The 19,729-nt window shown below is 45.3% G+C and overlaps 1 pseudogene; it reads right to left on the bottom strand.

The window, feature by feature from the left end:
* Positions 1-19,033, bottom strand: part of LOC140418091 (putative divalent cation/proton antiporter TMEM165) — a 181,587-nt pseudogene extending 162,554 nt beyond the window's left edge.
* Positions 19,034-19,729: the final 696 nt, after the last annotated feature.

The raw sequence follows: 19,729 nt of genomic DNA on the forward strand, positions 1-19,729 counted from the left end.
TTCTACGATTATTAATGCTTATGGAGTAAAATGCTTTGTAAAGGGCCCTCATAATCTCTGCTGCGTGCAGTTTAGATGTTGAGACTGTTTAGCCTCTTAAATGTAAATGTGGGCTTTGTACATATTGTTATTCGCTGATAAAACTGCACGACAGCATTGTCCCGTTGTCACTGAACAGAGGCACTGAGGGATTGCTAACTCGCCTTCTACGAGAATTAGTACCACACGGCCAGTTTCAGAGAACATAATAACATCAATCTTACTATGGGCACCCAACCACAGGGCAGCACATAAACGTGTTAAACTGAATGAGAATATTTTTTTCACCATCGAATATGCACAAAAGTCCAGATTTATTTCTACTATGCTGGTAGGTAAAAAGGTGCAATGACAGTGGACGTGCTTTCTCACCGCAGCAATCACTGTCAATTAGTTTACGATATACCCAGAGATGGAGCGATGGAGCTCCAATTTTCTAAATGGTGAGGAGAGAGAGGATCAAATGCGCCTGTTACCCCCATACAATTTACCAGAAAGTATCCTCACATTCATTTCATAATGTATTGGAGGAATTTTGTTTTGAATGAAATATGTTCAATTTGCATTGTAAGAATCCATGTTAACTGTTTTCATTGTATCAAAAGATAGACTGCTCCATTGAGCGACCACTCAGTGATGTTTGTTAGATTGGTTTCCAATTTATGCCTTTTGAAGTGAGATTGACATCGGTTCCAACTGTTCTAGGCAGCACTAATTAATCTTAATCTATATGATGTATCTTAAAGCAGTAATCTTATCTACCTTAGAACAGCTGCCGCATCACCCTTCCAGGTTTGTTTTCTAATGAACAACTTGCTCAATTTGCATAATCGTTACTCTTCACTCCCGCAAACCCTCATTCTGGTTCCTTTCTTACATGGCCATTCAACAGCTGCAACATCTCTTGCTGTACCAAACTATCCGAAAAAAGCCAAATGCAGTTGCACGTGTGATATATAAATGTCTGAACCTCACTTTGCCGACTCCAACTCAGAATTTAATCGATTCTACTGTAATATTTGCGTTTTCCCATTGTTACAACAGTTGAACAAATTGTCAAATGGGACCTTCCGATCTCTTTAAACCTCCAAACACGCTTTTGCCACTTGCAGTTATAATCCTATCCTGCATTTTCTTTCTCTATTCCATACACTTTCAATTCCTTACTATTTTGAATGAATGCTTGATCACAAAAGGATCGGACGCTGCCTGACCTTAAAGTTAGAAATAAAACAGAGAACAATATTGAAGCTAGTTGATACAGATAAAAGACCAAACCATCCGACCTCGAATAGCCCAGTCTCGCGGTGCAGACAGACAGAAGGAATATGTTTATATCATCTGGTAGCGTGAATAAAGTAATTTAAGGAAATTGTCGATGCTTCAGTTATTGTAAAAGAAAGAGATTGACCAGAAGCGCTCACGGTGAACAGGGCTGTTACAGATCATAAGGTGTTTTGTTGGATGCCTAACAGGGTTGTGCGATGTTCGTGAAGACCGTGTGTAGATCAGATAAGGACCGATGGCTTTTTCTGAGCTTCAAAAGAACTGTAATTCTATCTGGCCAAGTTTAGTGCTTGGAAGAACTTTGTGGCTGACGGAGTGACATGTATACAAAGTGAACTGCCGAGCAAAACCGTGAGATCAGTCTTTGGTATGTCTGAAACTTAAAATCACATTTCTAGTCTGTATTTCATATTAACAGCAAATGTCCTGCAGATTCATTTTTAAATCATGAAGATACGAATAAATTGTTGAAGAAAACATTATCAAAAGTAATATTTTGTTCATTGTTTTCCCTTCGTTCTGTCTGTTCGATAAATTCATTTATTTAATTTGAATTATGATGAAAATAATTCATCAGGTTCAATGAGGGAAACTGGTTCGTCGACCCTGGGGACAATGGAGAACTGAACTCAGAGGTGGACCATGCCAATGTCATGATGAAAAACTGTTTCCGCTGAAATCGTTGTCCTTCACAGGAACTATATTAGCAAATTAAATATGGAAATTGAATTGAACGTTTGAAATAATAGATTGACACATGTTAGTGAATTAAGAGCATCAATGAATTTGCAAACACATTCGGTAAAATATGGACAACACCATGCAATTTACGGGAGGCATTGGAGCTGTGGTATTGTCGTTGGTCTTGTAATCCGGCGACCAAGGGTAATTATCTGGGGATCCAGGTTCGAATCCTATCAGGGCAGTTGACGGAATTTGAATCCAATAACAAAATATGGAATTGAAAGTCATGAAACCATTGTTGATTGGCGTAAAAATCCATCAGATTGACTAATGCCCTTTGGTGATGGAGATCTGTCCTCCTTATCTCGCCTGGCCTAGCCTGCATGTGACACCAGATCCACAGCAATGTGGTTCACTCTTAACTGCCTTCTGAAATGGCCTAAGCAAACCATCCAGTTCAAGGACAATATAGTACATGGAACATACAGTGCAGAAGGAGGACATTCGGCCCATCAAGTCTGCACCGACCCACTTAAGCCTTCACTTCACAGTGACCCAGCGGGGAATCGAACCTGGGACCTTGGCGTTGTGAAGCCACAGTGCTATCCAGGTGTGCTAGCGTGCTGCCCATAAAGTAGGCAAATAGAGCAACAAATGCTGGTGCAGCCAACGACACTCATATCCCATGAACGAATAAAAGGAAATTGATAAATGAACCTGCTCGAACGATTGGATAATCTATTTGCGATCTCTGCAATTGCGTTGAATGAAAGATCAGCGGGGCAGGCATGTGATAGTTAGAGGTAGGTTGGTGGCACTGCGTATATGGCCCAAGTCGGGTGATCTGGGATTTGTGAAAAGGGTGCTGGATGCCATCCCGTATTTGGATACCGATGAGCTGATACTGCTGGGGCGGGGTGGGGGAGATGGTGTTGGAACCGAAGGTGGACAGATTTCAAACGCGCTCCCTGGCCCAGTTGGGGTGAAGGCGTTGGTTGGACTCATGAGGGAGAAGGGAGGAGCGGTCCCGTGGATTTTATTACACCAAAGGGGACTGGAGTATTGGGTATTCTCTTCGGTAAACAAGGTGTATTTGAGGATTGGGGTGAAGGTGGGGAAGGCGCTATTGGCTGGGTTAGGATGTCGGAGTACCCAGCAATCGTGATTACGGATCATGCTCTAGAACATAGAACAATACAGCGCAGTACAGGCCCTTCGGCCCACGATGTTGCACCGAAACAAAAGCCATCTAACCTACACTATGCCATTATCATCCATATGTTTATCCAATAAACTTTTAAATGCCCTCAATGTTGGCGAGTTCACTACTGTAGCAGGTAGGGCATTCCACGGCCTCACTACTCTTTGCGTAAAGAACCTACCTCTGACCTCTGTCCTATATCTATTACCCCTCAGTTTAAAGTTATGTCCCCTCGTGCCAGCCATTTCCATCCGCGGGAGAAGGCTCTCACTGTCCACCCTATCCAACCCCCTGGTCATTTTGTATGCCTCTATTAAGTCTCCTCTTAACCTTCTTCTCTCCAACGAAAACAACCTCAAGTCCATCAGCCTTTCCTCATAAGATTTTCCCTCCATACCAGGCAACATCCTGGTAAATCTCCACTGCACCCGCTCCAAAGCCTCCACGTCCTTCCTATAATGCAGTGACCAGAACTGTACGCAATACTCCAAATGCGGCCGTACCAGAGTTCTGTCCAGCTGCAACATGACCTCCCGACTCCGGAACTCAATCCCTCTACCAATAAAGGCCAACACTCCATAGGCCTTCTTCACAACCCTATCAACCTGGGTGGCAGCTTTCAGGGATCTATGTACATGGACACCTAGATCCCTCTGCTCATCCACACTTTCAAGAACTTTACCAAATATTCCGCATTCCTGTTATTCCTTCCAAAGTGAATCACCTCACACTTCTCTACATTAAACTCCATTTGCCACCTCTCAGCCCAGCTCTGCAGCTTATCTATATCCCTCTGTAACCTGCTACATCCTTCCACACTATCGACAACACCACCGACTTTAGTATCGTCTGCAAATTTACTCACCCACCCTTCTGCGCCTTCCTCTAGGTCATTGATAAAAATGACAAACAGCAACGGCCCCAGAACAGATCCTTGTGGTACTCCACTTGTGACTGTACTCCATTCTGAACATTTCCCATCAACCACCACCCTCTGTCTTCTTTCAGCTTGCCAATTTCTGATCCACATCTCTAAATCACCCTCAATCCCCAGCCTCCGTATTTTCTGCAATAGCCTACCGTGGGGAACCTTATCAAACGCTTTGCTGAAATCCATATACACCACATCAACTGCTCTACCCTCATCTACCTGTTCAGTCACCTTCTCAAAGAACTCAATAATGTTTGTGAGGCATGACCTACCCTTCACAAAGCCATGCTGACTATCCCTGATCATATTATTCCTATCTAGATGATTATAAATCTTGTCTCTTATAATCCCCTCCAAGACTTTACCCACTACAGACGTGAGGCTCACCGGTCTATAGTTGCCGGGGTTGTCTCTGCTCCCCTTTTTGAACAAAGGGACCACATTTGCTGTCCTCCAGTCCTCTGGCACTATTCCTGTAGCCAATGATGACATAAAAATCAAAGCCAAAGGTCCAGCAATCTCTTCCCTGGCCTCCCAGAGAATCCTAGGATAAATCCCATCAGGTCCCGGGGACTTATCTATTTTAAGCCTGTCCAGAATTGCCAACACCTCTTCCCTACGTAACTCAATGCCATCTATTCTATTAGCCTGGGGCTCAGCATTCTCCTCCACAACATTATCTTTTTCCTGAGTGAATACTGATGAAAAATATTCATTTAGTATCTCGCCTATCTCTTCAGACTATACACACAATTTCCCATCCCTGTCCTTGACTGGTCCTACTCTTTCCCTAGTCATTCGCTTATTCCTGACATAACTATAGAAAGCTTTTGGGTTTTCCTTGATCCTTCCTGCCAAATACTTCTCATGTCCCCTCCTTGCTCGTCTTAGCTCTCTCTTTAGATCCTTCCTCGCTACCTTGTAACTATCCATCACCCCAACTGAAACTTCACACCTCATCTTCACATAGGCCTCCTTCTTCCTCTTAACAAGAGATTCCACTTCCTTGGTAATCCACGGTTCCCTCGCTCGACGCCTTCCTCCCTGCCTGACCGGTACATACTTATCAAGAACACGCAGTAGCTGATCCTTGAACAAGCCCCACTTATTCAGTGTGCCCAACACTTGCAGCCTACTTCTCCACCTTATCCCCCCCCCAAGTCACGTCTAATGGCATCATAATTGCCCTTCCCCCAGCTATAACTCTTGCCCTGCGGTGTATACTTATCCCTTTCCATCATTAACGTAAACGTCACCGAACTGTGGTCACTGTCCCCAAAGTGCTCTCCTACCTCCAAATCCAACACCTGGCCTGGTTCATTACCCAAAACCAAATCCAACGTGGCCTCGCCTCTTGTTGGCCTGTCAACATATTGTTTCAGGAAACCCTCCTGCACACACTGTACAAAAAACGACCCATCTATTGTACTCGAACTATATCTTTTCCAGTCAATGTTTGGAAAGTTAAAGTCTCCCATAATAACTACCCTGTTACTTTCGCTCTTATCCAGAATCATCTTCGCCATCCTTTCCTCTACATCCCTAGAACTATTAGGAGGCCTATAAAAAACTCCCAACAGGGTGACCTCTCCTTTCCTGTTTCTAACTTCAGCCCATACTACCTCGGAAGAAGAGTCCCCATCTAGCATCCTCTCCGCCACCGTAATACTGCTCTTGACTAGCAGCGCCACACCTCCCCCTCTTTTGCCTCCTTCTCTGAGCTTACTAAAACACCTAAACCCCGGAACCTGCAACATCCATTCCTGTCCCTGCTCTATCCATGTCTCCGAAATGGCCACAACATCGAAGTCCCAGGTACCAACCCATGCTGCCAGTTCCCCTACCTTGTTTCGTATACTCCTGGCATTGAAGTAGACACACTTCAAACCACCTACCTGAACACTGGCCCCCTCCTGCGACGTCAAATTTGTGCTCCTGACCTCTATACTCTCATTCTCCCTTACCCTAAAACTACAATCCAGGTTCCCATGCCCCTGCTGCATTAGTTTAAACCCCCCCCCCCCCAAAGAGCACTAACAAATCTCCCCCCCCCAGGATATTTGTGCCCCTCAGGTTCAGATGTAGACCATCCTGTCTGTAGAGGTCCCATCTTCCCCAGAAAGAACCCCAGTTATCCAGAAATCTGAATCCCTCCCGCCTGCACCATCCCTGTAGCCACGTATTTAAATGCTCTCTCTCCCTATTCCTCATCTCACTATCACGTGGCACGGGCAACAACCCAGAGATAACAACTCTGTTTGTTCTAGTTCTGAGCTTCCATCCTAGCTCCCTGAAAGCCTGCCTGACATCCTTGTCCCCTTTCCTACCTATGTCGTTAGTGCCAATGTGGACCACGACTTGGGGCTGCTCCCCCTCCCCCCTAAGGACCCGGAAAACATGATCCGAGACATCACGTACCCTTGCACCTGGGAGGCAACATACCAAACGTGAGTCTCTCACGCTCCCACAAAATCTCCTATCTGTGCCCCTGACTATAGAGTCCCCAATTACTAATGCTCTGCTGCTCTCCCCCCTTCCCTTCTGAACAACAGGGACAGACTACGTGCCAGAGGCCCGTACCCCATGGCTTACCCCTGGTAAGTCGTCCCCCCCACAAGTATCCCAAGCAGTATACTTGTATACCGCTCTGTATTGGATGGATATGATTTTGGAGAAGGGGACACCCAGAGGCCGGGGTAGAGAATGACTATGGAGTTATTCGCGGACCATCTGTGAGAAGATCCATAAAGTGATCGAGGAATGCGTGGGGTTTAATTGTAGGGAGGTCTCGCAGTCGGTGGTCTGGGGGACTCTGAAGGTGGTAGTGAGGGGGGCGGGGGGGGGGGGGGGGACATGATCTTTTTTAAGGCTAAGGTGGATAGGATGGAAGGGAGGAACGCCAAAAACTGATAGCGTAGGTTTTGGAGGTGGATGGGAGGTGTGTGGGGGACACGGACCCCGGTCTCCTGGACAAGAGGGAGGAGTTGTAGGTGAGGTTCGACGAATTGACCACAGGGAAAGCTGTGCATCAGTTGAGAAGGGTGATGGGGGCTGTCTACACATACGGGGAGAAAACAGGATGTACGCTGGCCGGCCAGCTGCGGAGGGAAGCAACGGCAAGGGACATATTTCAGGTACGGGACAGGATGGAGAAGTTGGTGGTGGCTCCCGAGCAGATTGATAAAGTATTTGAGGAATTTTGTAGGGACCTGTGTAGGTCGGAAATTACAGAGGAGGAGCGGGGGATGAGGAAATTCCTAGACGTGCTGGAGTATCAGACGCTGTGAGAGGAGGAATAAGGCGGGGTTTGAGGAGCCGGTGGGGGATCAGGATGTGAAGGAGGCGATTGGGACAATACAGCAGTGAAGGCGGCGGGGCCCGTTGGCTTCCCAAATTAATTTTATAAGAAATTTAAGGACAAGCTGGCGTAGTTGATGTTGGGAATGTTTGAGGATGTGATAGGTAGGGGTGCATTGCCGCAAACGATGGGGCAGGCTTTCATCTCGTTCTACTAAAGAAGGACACGGAGTTGGTGGAGTGTGGGTCATATAGTGCCTTATCTCTGATGGATGCAGACGCCGATATTGGCAAAGGTGTTGGCGTCAAGATTGCAAGGATGATTGGGGAGGACCAGATTTGGTTCGTGCATGAAAGGCAATTGTTCTCGAACGTGAGGTGGTTGTTGAATGTGGTCCTTTTTCGGCGGAGGAAAGGGAGACGGGGGTGGTGGCGGTACTGGACGCAGATAAATTGTTTGATCAGATAGAGTGGGGTTATTTGAGTACTGGAGAGATTGGGAACTGGGCCACCATTTGTGGTGTGTCTATGGCTGCTGTATAAGAAACCGATGGCGAGCGTTCACGCTAAAAGAATGAATTTGTGGTATCGCGTACTGCACCGTGGTGAGAGGAGGGGCGCCCTATGCCCCCACTATTGTTTGCATTGAATATATCGCCCTTGGCCATTGTGCTAAGTAGCTCGGGGTTGTGGAAGGAGATAACGAACGGGGTGCAGCATCGCATGATGATCTGCTGTTTAGTGTCCAGCGTTTCGGGACGTTGCCAGGTATAAATTGAATCTAGGAAATAGCGATTATTTAATGCTTTTCCTGCCTGGAATGGGAGCGGAGGGGGGAGGGGGGTGCAGAATCCGCTTGGCGGCAACCTACTGTAGGTGTCTGGGGATGAAGGTGGCCCGAGATTGGGCAGCGCTTCGGAAATTTACTTTCAGTCGCTTGGTGGGAAGGGTGAAGTCCGATTAGTCGAGGGGGTGGTGCTCACATTGAAGATTTGGAGGCAGTTCAGGCAGCACTTTGCGCTGCGGAGCTTCCCGTCAGCGGGGATCATGGGTTTGAGTTGGGGGTGATTGATGCAAGGTTTTCGGGATGCGACAGGAGGGTTTTAGGGATATCAAAGATTTGTTCGTTGGGAGAGATTCCCGATCTTAGAGGAGCTGGGAGAGATGTTATGGGTTGGCACATGGGGAAGGCTCTTGGTACATGCAGGTGCGGGACTTTGCAAGGAAGGTGTTCCCGACCTTCCCGATAGCGCTGGTCTCTTCATGTTGGAGGCGGTGCTCTCAGCGGGGGAGTTCGAGAGGGGGTCGGCTTGGCGAACTACGGGAGGATCCTGGAAGAGAATAGGGTGCCCATGAAGGGGAGTAAGTCCACGTGGGAGGAGTGCCTTGGAGGCGCTGGAAGAGGGAATGTGGCGTGAGGTATTGTGGCGGGTGAATGGTTCGATTTAATTTGCGAGTTTGGGGCTGATACAGCTGAAGGTGGTTTACAGGGCACACCTCACAAAATCAAGGCTGAACCGACTGTTCGAGGGGGTGGACGATATCTGTGAGCGATGTGGCAGGACCCCATGAACCATATTCATATGTTGTGGTCCTACCCGAAGCTTGAAATGTTTTGCAGGACAGTGTTCAGTACAATCTCGGGGCCTTGCATGTGGATGTGGAACCCGGTCCCCTGGCAGCCATATTCAGGGTGTCGGACCGGCCCGAGCTGCAGGCGGGTTTCGGAGCAAATGTTTTCGCCTTCGCCTCATTGGTCGCTCGTCGGCGGGTGTTGATCAGCTTCTCCACATTGTACCATGGCGTGGCGGAGGGACCTGCTGGCTTTTGTGACCCTGGAGAAGGTGAAGTTCGAGCTGCGGGAGTGAAGGAGAGGTTCTACAATTGTTGGGTTTGTTTTGGTCATCATGCACTTTCGGACTTGGTTGCCATTGATTTGACAAGGTGCCACACAAAAGGTTGCTGTATAAGATAAAGATGCATGGTATTAAGGGGAAAGTAGTAGCATGGATAGAGGATTGGTCAATTAATAGAAAGCAAAGAGTGGGGATTAATGGGTGTTTCTCTGGTTGGCAATCAGTAGCTAGTGGTGTCCCTCAGGGATCAGTGTTGGGCCCACAATTGTTCATAATTTATATCGATGATTTGGAGTTGGGGACCAAGGGCAATGTGTCCAGGTTTGCAGACGACACTAAGATAAGTGGTAAAGCAAAAAGTGCAGAGGATACTGGACGTCTGCAGAGGGATTTGGATAGGCTAAGTGAATGGGCTAGGGTCTGGCAGATGGAATACAATGTTGACAAATGTGAGGTTATCCATTTTGGTAGGAATAACAGCAAAAGGGATTATTATTTAAATGATAAAATATTAAAACATGCTGCTGTGCAGAGAGACCTGGGTGTGCTAATGCATGAGTCACAGAAAGTTGGTTTACAGGTGCTTAAGAAGGTGCTAATGGGGCTAAAGGTAGACAAGTCTCCTGGCCCAAATGGAGTGTATCCCAGAGTGCTAAAAGAGATGGCTAGGGAAATTGCAAATGCACTAGTGATAATTTACCAAAATGCACTAGGCTCTGGGGTGGTCCCGGCGGATTGGAAGTTAGCAAACGTGACACCACTGTTTGAAAAAGGAGGTAGGCAGAAAGCGGGTAATTATAGGCAAGTGAGCTTAACAGGTGCTTAACAGGTGATTAAGAAGGCAAATTGAATTTTATCCTTCATTGCTAGAGGGATGGGGTTTAAGACTAGGGAGGTTATGCTGCAATTGTATAAGGTGTTAGTGAGGCCACACCTGGAGGGTGGTGTTCAGTTTTGGTCTCCTTACTTGAGAAAGGACGTACTGGCACTGGAGGATGTGCAGAGGAGATTCACTAGGTTAATCCCAGAGCTGAAGGGGTTGGATTACGAGGAGAGGTTGAGTAGACTGGGACTGTACTCGTTGGAATTTAGACGGATCAGGGGGGATCTTATAGAAACATATAAGATTATGAAGGGAATAGATAGGATAGATGCGGGCAGGTTGTTTCCACTGGCGGGTGAAAGCAGAACTAGTGGGCATAGCCTCTAAATAAGGGGAAGTAGATTTAGGACTGAGTTTAGGAGGAACTTCTTCACCCAAAGGGTTGTGAATCTATGGAATTCCATGCCCAGTGAAGCAGTAGAGGCTCCTTCATTAAATGTTTTTAAGATATTGAAGAATAAAGGTATTAAGGGTTATGGTGTTTGGGCCGGAAAGTGGAGCTGAGTCCACAAAAGATCAGCCATGATCCCATTGAATGGTGGAGCAGGCTCGAGGGGCCAGATGGCCTACTCCTGCTTCTAGTTCTTATGTTCTAATATAAATGTGTCTCTGGTGGGTTTGCATCAGATATAAAAAGGGTTCAATTGAAATTTGCACAGAGCGCATCAGAAATCTCAAACGTACATCTGTACGTCTTACAGAAAATGCACGCCCCACCAAGAGGTCCCATATCTGCTGTTTTCTACACTGCACTGGCAGTCATTGCTGTTCCAGGTAAAGTGCTGCAAATATTTTAGATTATTTCATGGGAAGCTAGGCGTTATATAAAGGATGCCTATGTCTCAGATGGTTTGAACTTCTGCCATAGCCTCTGAAACAGTGGTTAGCACGTTTCTGAAATGCTATACTCAGTTCTGATCGTTAATCCTGAGAAGGATATCTGTCGTTGGAAGATGTGGAATGCAGATTGGTCTGTCGATACCGCAGCTTCTATTGTGAAATAATGAATATGCGCTGGGTGGACGTGGTTTGTAATCGATTAAAAATAGCAAAACCAGTAGTCACTAAAATCACTTCCTCGAAATGATTGAAGTGATAAGGTGGCGGGCGACGGGAGAACAGCCTACTGAGGGTAGAATCTTAAAGTTAGAGCAATAATGTTCTGGAATAACGACAGAAGGATCAAATTGTCTTTGAAGTCTAGAAATGGTAAAACGTTTGGTCCAAGATCCTGTTGGTGGATAATAGTGTGCTACGTAATATTATGAGACGGAGATTGAATGTTTGGAAATACGTTTTAGCAGAAAGGCAAATAAGCAGTTTTTATTGGTTCAAGGTAATTAGCATAGTTTATCGCGGTGTGGTGGAGAAACATTTTTTTTCGAATTCTATGGCGGACCTTTTAAACGTCCTTGCTGATAGGGAGACAGAAATGACCGATGCAGTTAAAATAAAAGACGTTTATACCTTCCAAGGGATGTGAAGTACAAGGCTCCCGATGAAGAGCGGAGGATTGGTTTAGCCTGCAAATCTCTGGACCACATGGCACTGAATCAACGAAACGAGAGAATTCTTTCAGCTCAGGCTTTATATTAGGTGTCCGTTTGAAAAACAAAACATGTTTATATTGGTTCAACTGAAGAACAGAAAGCATTAATTGATTGATATTGCTGGGGAGGCCATAAAAAAGTCAGGCGCTGGGGAATATATACAGAGATGTGATATCAGATCTTGAACTGATTGAATAGAAATCACGATGAAAGAGCCGACTGGCCAAGCTCTCTTTCTTTTGACTAATTATTTGCACTTCAGAGCGAAACGAAGAGTAAGCATCAACATCTGAACTGTTATGTCGAATGCAACAATTCTAATTACATATTTGATACCATCACCACAAACAAACATCTTCAGATAATGTGTACCAAAAGCAAGGTCAAAGGACATAATTCTGACCACCCTATAATTGAACAAGTGATCAGAAAATAAAGAGATATCGGGCATCGATGGTAAATTAATTTCTTTACCATTTCTCGTGCTTTCAATTTTTTCATTTCCTTACAGACGAAGTTACACATTCATCGAATAATTTGGATTCCAGAGTTATGTCAGACCTGAGTGAAATTATTGCAAAACATAATCCTTCACTGCTTCGACAAAATCATGAAAAACTAAAATACTCCACGTCAGCTAGATTGAATTATTGATTTTCACGAATGAATAAACTGGTGAAATGCTCTAATTGCAAATAAACAATGCTTTTTTTGGATATTCCGTTCAGGAAGGTGAGAGGCAACCCATGTAACTGGATGTGATACTTCCTGTATACTTCCTATATAACCAAGAAAAATAATAGATTTACACAGAATCCATTGAAATCAGCATTAAACCAGGTTTCTAAGCCCATTTGATTGGTTTACATTTCACGGCTTCTTCCATCCATTGAGTTAATCAGTCTTTACTTTCCGGGTGTTGGATAATATCTCAATTCCATTCCCATCCATTCCATTCATCTTTTACTTGTTCAGTTCATGTATCTTATCACTGATTCGTCCCAAACCTGCCATACGAGGATTCTTTTTCTGCTGCGCATTTACGGGGTCTGTGGGTGGCTGACTAGGACAGTATTTACTGCCCTTCCCTGGTTGTTCTTCAGAAGCTGCCCTGTAGTTAGACTTATAGCGCTATTATGAAGTGAATTCCTAAATTCCGACCCTGCGACATTACGAGTGGCCTGGAGGGGAAAATCCAGATGGTAATGTTTAGACTGTTCCTAGCCTTCTCGATCCTTCTCGATGAATGGGGTCCTGGGTTTCGAAGGTACTGCCTACGAAACCTAAATGTGTTCCTGCAGGGCATCTTACAGATTGTACACAACGCTGCAGTGATTCCTTTATTCGTTGTCGCTGTTTGGTCCAGCATTTATTCCCACCCCTGAGGGCATTTACACATTGCCATGAATCTGGAGTTACATGTAGGCCACCCCAGACCAGGAAAGGATGACAATTAGCGTAGCAGAAGCGTCTTTATGATAAATTACAATGGTTTAATAGACGGCATTAGATTTTTATTCCCAGATAGTTTATTGAATTTAAATTCCACCATCTGCCCTGGCGGGATTCGAACTCAGATCCCCAGATTACCGTGAGTTTCTGGATTACCAGTCCAGCGTCAATACAACTACGCCACTGTGGAAGGGTAACAATCAAGTGGGCTGCTCTGTCCTGAATAGTGTTGAGTTGCATGAGAGTTGTTGGATCTGCTCTCATCCAGGAAAGTGGGGTTCATTCCAGCACACTCTTGACTTGCAAATGGTAGACCAGAATTTCGAGTCAGGATGTGTGTTTCTCGTCGCAGTACTAATATCTTTTGACCTGCGCAGGTAGCTACAATATTTAGATGGCTAGTGTAGCTCAGTTTCGGATCAAAGTAAGTGCAAGATATTGATAGTGGGGAATTCAGCGATGGTAAAGTAATTAAATGTTAAGGACAGGTGGTAATAACCTCTCTTGTTGGAGACGGCCATTGACACTTGAACGCCCAAGCTTGAATATTGTCCAGGCATTGTTGTATTTCAATATGGATTGCTTCAATATCTGAGGAGGTGCGAATGATATTGTATATTCTGAAGTCATCAAGAACAAAGAACAAAGAAATGTACAGCACAGGAACAGGCCCTTCGGCCCTCCAAGCCCGTGCCGACCATACTGCCCGACTAAACTACAATCTTCTACACTTCCTGGGTCCGTATCCTTCTATTCCCATCCTATTCATATATTTGTCAAGATGCCCCTTAAATGTCCCTATCGTCCCTGCTTCCACTACCTCCTCTGGTAGTGAGTTCCAGGCACCCACTACCCTCTGCGTAAAAAACTTGCCTCGTACATCTACTCTAAATCAGCGAACATCGCCACTTCTGACCATATTCAAGAAGGAATGCCATTGATTAAGCAACTGACGATGGATGTGCCTCGGACATTACCCTGAGGAACTCCTGAAATGCTGGAGCTCTGATGGTTGACCTCCACCCAGCACAAATATCTTCCTTTGTTCCATATATGACTGCAACCAGGGAGGACATTTCTCCTGATCCCCATTCACTCCTGTTTTGCTGGGGTTCTTTCAAACCACACCAGGTCAAATGCTGTCTTGATGACACGGGCAGATATTTTCAAATGACTCTAGCGTTCGATCTTTTGTCCACGACTGTAATTCGGTCAGGTGCTTGCCATTACTTTGAAGATCATTTTTTTCTCTCTTCTGCTGTTGAAGAGTAAGTTGTTTTTCGGCTCCCTGCTGTCTGTTAAACTTGGCTCCTGCAAGCTGAAGGTGGGAATATAAACTTAAAACTTTTCTAACGGAAAACCTTAATTATTTTTTAAAATTAGTTTAATGGTTTGCTCTTCAGGTTCTTAGATTTGTCTTGTGTTACGTGTTCAATTCATTATCTTAAGCAACCCACATCACTTGCTTCTGTTCTAAAGTAACCATGCAAGGTGAACTCAGTTAAAGATGTGGTAATTTCCATAATTTTAATTGCGGTTTGTTTCCAATGAGTTTGATTATTACTTTTGATTTAAAACTGCGTGTCGACTGCTTCACATCCACTTTGATAGCGGTATCAGTTTCCAGTTTTGAATATCAAATTTGGATATGGGATTTGAGGAACCGGAGGACTTTATTGAAACTTTCATCTTGTTCTGATATTCAAATAATTCTCCAGGTTATACAACGCTCCGCGCATTGTTGTTCTCCCGCGCCGTTAGACCCACCCTCATTGGCATAAGCTGCCAATTGTGCATTGTGGATAGCACAATTGCTTCACAGCTCCTGGGACCCTGGAGCAGTGAAGCAATTGTGCTATCCACAATGCTACCATGCTGCCCTTGAAAACAAATAAATCTACACTATCATTTTACTGTAATCCATATACTTATCCAGCTATTGGATAGGTATATGGATTACAGTAAAATGATAGTGTAGATTTATTTGTTCTCAAGGGCAGCACGGTAGCATTGTGGATAGCATAATTGCTTCACAGCTCCAGGGTCCCAGGTTAGATTCCGGCTTGGGTCACTGTCTGTGCGGAGTCTGCACATCCTCCCCGTGTGTGCGTGGGTTTCCTCCGGGTGCTCCGGTTTCCTCCCACAGTCCAAAGATGTGCGGGTTAGGTGAATTGGCCAATGATAAATTGCCCTTAATGTCCAAATTGCCCTTGGTGTTGGGTGGAAGTGTTGAGTTTGGGTAGGGTGCTCTTTCCAAGAGCCGGTGCAGACTCAAAGGGCCGAATGGCCTCCTTCTGCACTGTAAATTCAATGTTAATCTATGATTAATCTAGGACAAAGGTTCGGCACAACATCGTGGGCCGAAGGGCCTGTTCTGTGCTGTATTTTTCTACATCTATGCACTTGCCCTCACTAGCGAGCAGCACTAACTCACCCTTTTTCAAAGTTGTCCTTTCGCCATTTTCATTCTATTCTTTTACTCAGCAAATACCTTAATAAGAAACTTCTTTCTCTGCCTTTGGGTGTTAAGGAATTTAAGTACCAAGAGCAGACTGAAACCAAGGCACATCCGGCGCCCCACAAACGTCTCCGTCCCTCTGAGACCATTACTTCTTCTAATTCCATCCCTGGACGTGCATTAACGATGCCCGCCCTCCAGTCCCTCTCTGATACAGAACGTTCTGTACTCAGAAAATAACTCAGTTTAATCCCCTTCCTTCCTCACCTTTGTGAAGTTCCAGTTTAGCATGATACTGAGATGTTCTTCGGTCACCTCCATCTCTGTGCTCATTTCCTGAGGCAGGAATCTTTCCCCCGTTCAAGGGCTCCGTTCACGCTCCTTCAGACATCCACTTCGGTCTCTACCCCACCATCGACAAGCTACTTGCTCTGGATAATTCCATTGAGGACTGTCGGTACGACATTGGCCCTCTCAATTCCTCTGTGGCTCTCGCCCATTCCAAATGTCTCCCACATAATTGTTTGTTCTCCGTCTTCCTCGGTCGTGATCTTGTGATCAAAACTGCTGACAACGGTAGCGGCGTTGTTATCTGGCCTCCGACCTTTACATCGTAGAGGATGAGCGCCAACACCCATAGAATTCCTTGTACCTCTACTAACCCATAACCCTAACACTGAACAACAGGTCATTGTTTCCAGCGCGGTGACAACCTATCGCCTCTGGAAGGTCTCTGGGTGTGTTGGGGGACTATGCAGTTGCAGGCTGTGAAATGAAGATCTCTCTGCAACCACATTGTCCCCCAACCACGCAGATCCTGCCTCTACCTCTTTCCCAAAATCCGCAGAGAGGAAAGCCATGATGGCCCCATCGTATCCACCTGAACCTGCCACAGGGAGCTACTTTCTTGCAATATTGAGTCCGTCCTCTTCCCCCTTGTTCGGTCTCTTCAAACATGGAGACATGTTTATCGAATGCCCAACAACATATAATCAATTTCCAGTTCCCCCAATAGCCTCCTCTTCACTCTTGATGTCACATCCTGCTGCACACCTTCACCACTTCACTAGGGTCTGAGGGCCCTCCTCTTTTCTCTTCAATGCAGGCCTGCCCAATCCTCGTTCACAACTACTAACCCCCTCCTGGCTGAACCTGTACTGACATTAAATCGTTTCTCATTTTACTTGTCTCACTTTCTGCAAATCAGCGATCTGGCTGTGGGTATCTGCATGAGATCCGGCTATGCCTGTCTTTTGTTTGTTATATTGTTCAGGTCTTGTTACGGGATCTTGACCACAACTCATGTGCCACACCAAAGACATTATTGGTGCCGCTTCATGCTCTCCTCTGGACCTGGAAATATGCAGCAATTTTTCTTCCAATTTCCACCCTTCTCTGCCCGACATACGGTCAATCTCCGACACGCCTGGACCTTTCTGTCTCAAATTCCATTGATGAGTGATCCTCCAATATGTTTGCTAACACAAAGAGTCCCACAACCACCTGAATCTGCAGGTACCTTTGCTGACTGTAAGGCTCCACCAAAACCTACAAGTTCTCAGCCTGCATTTCACCTATCCTGATGATGACCCCTTTTATATTTGCGCTGCTGATATGATATCCTTTTCAGCTTTACCAATGCTTCCCCCACGGTAGGTAACAGGAGAGTTAACCTGTTCTCAGTCTCGCCCTCCTGGCCCCTTCTCCTCATTCAGAGAACTATAACAGCGTCCCCTTTGTCCTCACTTTGCACCCCGCAAGCTCCACATGCATATGACCATCGTCCGCCAATTCCACCAACTCCAGCATGATGCTACTACGAAACAACTCTTCTCATCGACCCTCCAGCCACAATTCTGCACGGACCACTGCCTCGCTGACACACTGGTCCATTCCGCCAGCATGCCCCGCTCCCAATGGCAATCGCAGATTGCAAAAAATGCCCCTTTTATTCCGCACTACATATCATTAAAGGCCCCAAACACTCCTTTCAGGAAAATAGGCGTTTCACTTGCACGCTTCAATTTGGTCGATTGTATTAGCTGCTCGCAATCCGGTCGCCTTTTCATTGGGGAAATAAGGCAGACTGGATGACCATTTTCCCATACGCCTTTGGTCTGTCAGCAAGCCTGACCACATCTTCTTGCTGCTTACCATTTTATCTCAGTAACTTTCTCTCATGCTCGCATGTCCGTCTTGGGCCTACTGCAATAATCGCAAGTTGGAGGGGCAGCCGCCCATCTTCCCGTTGGGAATGTTACAACTCTGAAGACTCACATTCAATAAGTCTAAACTGTGACCTTTCTCTCCCATCTTAATCCTGATTTGAAAAAACATCCCGTACCTTTTCTGATTCAATGCAAAAACCCATCCCTCTCCCACAACAGCCCATCTGTCTTTTGTACTTCAGGTTGCTACGTTTTGTTGGCATCTCTCCCAGCATTTCTCCCTATCTTTAGATATGATGAAAAGTCAAGCCTACTCGAAACATTGACTCGTTGCTTTTCACCATACAGATGCTATCAGACCTCCTGAGATATTCCAGTCTTCTCTGTTCTTTTTCAGAATTCACAAGCTGCAAATGTTTGCTTATTTCAATTAAATTTCATGCAGTAACACTCTAGAATGTCAACGCATAATGCGTGGCAATTAATCGAACCGATAGAATTACATTTCTCTCTCTTACAGTTAATTTGGTGGCGCTTGTGATCCTTTCCAGAGAAGGGTATGGTCTCTCCAGATGCATCTCTCGATACCTAATTTTCATGGCAGTGACATATCTCCTGGTCATTGTCACTGCCGTGATAATGAATCGGATTCCTGCAATTTATTTTCCTGGCAGTTTCATGTCCATTACTCATGGATGCAGTCTCAGCATTGCTCTAATTTATTCAAGCAGGGACAGTTCTATAAGGTTAATAGTCGCTTTTACGTTTGATAGATTTGTAGCAATATGTTGCCCGAAACTAAAAACAAATTATTGCATCCAGAAAACAGCAGCAGTAGTTATTGGAACTGTGTGTGCGCTGGGCGTTTTAATCAACATACCCTGGTACTTTATGCATGAACCTATTTTCGGAATTGACAATGTCCCCTGGTATTGCAAACAGAAGGATATACGTTATACCTCGCCGTTTTGGACAGCACTTGATTGGTTTGACCGCATTATGACTCCCTGTCTCCCATTTTTCCCGATTATTCTGTTCAATTTGCTTACTGTCAGACACATTCTGGCTGTCAGGAGAGCACGACGGAGACTCCGTACCCAGGGCAATGGAGAGAATCAGAATGACCAAGAGATGGAGAGCAGGAAAAAGTCTATCGTTTTGCTGTTTGCTATCTCGGGAAGTTTCATCATATTGTGGATGGCGTATGTTGTGGAATTCTTTTGCCATCGATTTGTCAAGAATTATAAAATAAATGGCTTTCGTGATCCAAAGTTTATTTTTCAAGAAAGTGGAAACATACTTCAGACGTTAAGTTGCTACACAATCACGTTTATTTATGCAATTACGCAGAGAAAATTCCGAGGCCAATTAAAAAGTGTGGTGAGCCATTCGCTAACGTGTAATCCCAAACGTTTTATGCATTCGATTGTAAACGCGGAACTGTTTTGTGCTTGAGAAATAAAGGTGGCTATCTCTTTGTGCGTGGAAAATCATGTCTCACAAATTTGATTGAGTTTTTTGAGGGAGTGACCAAGAAGGTAGATGAGGGTAGTGCAGTAGACGTTGTCTACATGGACTTTAGCAAAGCCTTTGACAAGGTACCGCATGGTAGGTTGTTGCAGAAGGTTAAAGCTCACGGGATCCAGGGTGAGGTTGCCAATTGGATTCAAAATTGGCTGGACGACAGAAGGCAGAGGGTGGTTGTAGAGGGTTGTTTTTCAAACTGGAGGCCTGTGACCAGTGGTGTGCCTCAGGGATCGGTGCTGGGTCCACTGTTATTTGTGATTTATATTAATGATTTGGATGAGAATTTAGGAGGCATGGTTAGTAAGTTTGCAGATGACACCAAGATTGGTGGCATAGTGGATAGTGAAGAAGGTTATCTAGGATTGCAACGGGATCTTGATCAATTAGGCCAGTGGG

This window comes from Scyliorhinus torazame, chromosome 5, assembly GCF_047496885.1.
Source record: "Scyliorhinus torazame isolate Kashiwa2021f chromosome 5, sScyTor2.1, whole genome shotgun sequence".
Classification (NCBI taxonomy): Eukaryota; Metazoa; Chordata; class Chondrichthyes; order Carcharhiniformes; family Scyliorhinidae; genus Scyliorhinus; species Scyliorhinus torazame.